Source organism: Gavia stellata, chromosome 22, assembly GCF_030936135.1.
Source record: "Gavia stellata isolate bGavSte3 chromosome 22, bGavSte3.hap2, whole genome shotgun sequence".
NCBI classification, from domain to species: domain Eukaryota; kingdom Metazoa; phylum Chordata; class Aves; order Gaviiformes; family Gaviidae; genus Gavia; species Gavia stellata.
Genome location: NC_082615.1, coordinates 1,229,321 through 1,232,619, shown reverse-complemented (window position 1 = coordinate 1,232,619; position 3,299 = coordinate 1,229,321). Strand labels below are relative to the sequence as shown.

At 44.3% G+C, this 3,299-nt stretch overlaps 1 non-coding gene across 1 annotated transcript; it reads right to left on the bottom strand.

Moving 5' to 3' along the window:
• Positions 1-906: 906 nt before the first annotated feature.
• On the bottom strand, positions 907-1,013 carry LOC132319011 (U6 spliceosomal RNA). Its single transcript, XR_009484427.1, has one exon. It is a non-coding gene; the product is annotated as a U6 spliceosomal RNA (small nuclear RNA).
• Between the last annotated feature and the right edge of the window lie 2,286 nt (positions 1,014-3,299).

Sequence of the window (3,299 nt, the reverse complement as noted above, 5' to 3'; positions counted from 1 at the left end):
CACTGACGTGTGGATGTTGTTGGATCTGGTACATCCTGAGAAGCCAAAGACATAAGATTTGCAGGGCGTCTTTTTTATTAAGTTGTCATCTGAGACCAAAAGGAAGGGAGCAGAGGAAGGAGTCAGAGGCTGATGGGGGATCTTCTCTGGGACACAGGCAGTGTAAAAAAGGCTTGGGACAGAGTGCTTACAGCACTACTTAGGAAATGCCGGATTACAGTCTTAGGCTGAGGAGAGGACAAAACAGTATGAAAATCTGCTACATCTGGCTGAATTACCTGTTTAGCACTATGGCTTTTGATAGTTATTCACAGAATCACAGAATCAGTACGGTTGGAAAAGACCTGTAAGATCATCGAGTCCAACCTGGGGGGGGGGGGGGGGGGGGGAAAACCACACAACCACAAAACCCACGCCACACAACAACAATAACAAGCCACAACCCACCCAACACCACACAGCACCATGTCCATCAAGCTACATCCCACAATGCCACATCCACACGCTCCTTGAATACCTCCAGGGAGGGTGACTCTACCACCTCCCTGGGCAGCCTATTCCAGTGTTTCACCACTCTCTCAGTGAAGAACTTTTTCCTAATGTCTAGCCTGAACCTCCCCTGTCGCAACTTGAGGCCATTTCCTCTAGTCCTGTCACTAGTCACTTGGGAGAAGAGACCAACACCCACCTCTCTGCAACCCCCTTTCAGGTAGTTGTAGAGAGCGATAAGGTCTCCCCTCAGCCTCCTCTTCTCCAGGCTAAACAACCCCAGCTCCCTCAGCCGCTCCTCATAAGACTTGTGTTCCAGACCCCTCACCAGCTTCGTCGCCCTTCTCTGGACACGCTCCAGCACCTCAATGTCCTTCTTGTAGTGAGGGGCCCAAAACTGAACACAGTATTCGAGGTGAAAATATGGAACGCTTCACGAATTTGCGTGTCATCCTTGCGCAGGGGCCATGCTAATCTTCTCTGTATCGTTCCAATTTTAGTATATGTGCTGCCGAAGCGAGCACAATTCCATGCAACAGATCACAGCCTTGAAGCAAGGCTTGTCCCAAAGATTTCAGTTCAATAGTGAGAGACACTAGTAGTCAGCTATTAACCAAAAACAGTTCAGAAATCTCCCTGGAAAACAGGCTGAACTGATGATTTTTGAAATAAGAACTTCCTGGTGCTTTTAATGCATAGTCAAAAGTGTCCAAGTATCTTCACTTTCTTTTGGCTTCTGCTAGCACACTGAAAAGCAGCTCTGGGCAATTCATAGGTACAAGTATGCAATGTATGAACTTGTGGAACTTTGGGATCCATAAGTTATCATATTCTCTTGCAAAGTTGCATTTTAGCTTTCGTCAGAACATGGAAGTCAAACACCACTACTTTAAGACTGTTCATAATTGCTTCTCAGAAAATAATAGGATGGGATTATATGTCCTTGAAAGAATATTCTGCTTAATAACAAACAGGGAAAAAATCCTTTATTCCATTTTTTAATGTATGACAGAGACAGATTTATATCTGTGGTTTGATGTAATGCTATGACAATATGTATATTGATGGATTTACTTCGGAGAGACATTTGTTTGCATACGTGCACTCTGAGTCCCCTTTGGTAAAGACAAATATTTATTCTGACAGCATATATTGTGTTTCCAAGATGGACTGATTCAGGTTGTCATTCAGCAATGGAGAGCTGTGGCAAATTATTAGTTTAAACAGCAAAAATAGACTTTCATTCTTTAATTTGTACTTCTGCTCATGTAAATCAGCAGTAAGACATGTAAACCAAATCAGTTACAATTCTTTCAATTTAACAATATTTTTGTTCAATATCTGGAAACCACCTTGAAATACACTGCCATTGCAACTGTGCCTTCTGACAGCCATCTTCGAAAAACTCAAGTATAAAATGGTGGAAGTAGGTTGAAAACCATATCGTATTCCTCAGGTATATACTCCAAGCACTGCGCAAAACCTTGCAAATGAGCAAGTGTATTCATACTATTAAACATCCTGGCCATTGGGAACCTGCCAAGTCTCACTTAGAAGAGGTCTTCCACTTGGAAAGAATATATATGGGCCCCTGGGAGCAGTTCTGCCTCGCTCCTGTTAGCTGTAGCAGTGCACGGGTGAAGTGGATCTCAGCCACCAGAGGAGGTCCAGGAGCTCTGGTTGATATTCGGTTTATTAATTGCAAAGCCTTCACTCCCCAACAGCCCTGCGCTTTCACCCCTTGAGAAACACAGCACAGAGCAGACCCTCCCATTTTTTCCCTCCCTTGTTGCACCTGAAAGGGAGACTCTGCTCTTAAGTGTCCCCATGGTGCCCTTGAAAGGTGCTGCTGATCACTGCAAAAGTACAGGTTGGTTGAGATCAGCCTGTCGAGTGAGCAGCGGATGCAAACCCCACTGTGTGCATAGGCAAGTGGAGACACCAGGGACAGGCAACTGCCTGCAGCTGAGGGCTTGGAAGAGGCTTTTGGGCAGAGCTGGGGCATGAGCAGGAAGAAACGAGGGGCTCACTGGCATGGGCACAGGGAGATGGCTGCACGCCCGTCGCAATTCAAGCACTTTTGTGATTGCTTTTCGCTGCATGAAAAAACCAGCTCCTTCAGTCTTCCCTTAATGACCATGATGCAGCAGAACTGTGAACTGCTCTTGGTGCAACTTATACCATAATAATTTATGTCATGATTAATAGCACTTAGCACTTGTGAAAGAAAGGATTGGTTACAGCTAAGCTGACATGGCCAATGTATATTAAGTCCCTATTTGCATTCTCCCCTGACTGAGAGCCAAAAACTCCTGCATCCGATGATACAGAGAAAGGAGATTGTGAGAAATATTTTTCTACTGACAGTGGAATAGGCAACTTCCACTAACTCTTGGTCATTTTTGAGAGCTCTGCAATGACTCCTCAGCTTTTTTATTATCCCTGATATTTCTGCTGCTATTTCTCACTCCCCTCCTTCTTCCTAGCATTTGTTCTTTAATGAGAAATAAATTCCTCATATTCCAGTTGATAGTCTTCATAATTTCAGAAATGTCACCCTTCTGCAGTGTTCTCTCTCCACCCCACTGGAGTCAGTGATGGGTCCTAGCTATCTGATTCTAGCAAAACAAAATAAATATGCTGGCCCGATGGTCTTCTGACCATATATAGGCTTAATAGCCTTTTGGAAGATATGGTTGATATCTGTGATCCGCACAGGACAATTAGAAACCATTATGAAACAACCGTCTTACCAGTAATTTATTGGGCAGTCTCAAACTATTTCCTCTGGGGGTGTCAACTTCAAGACC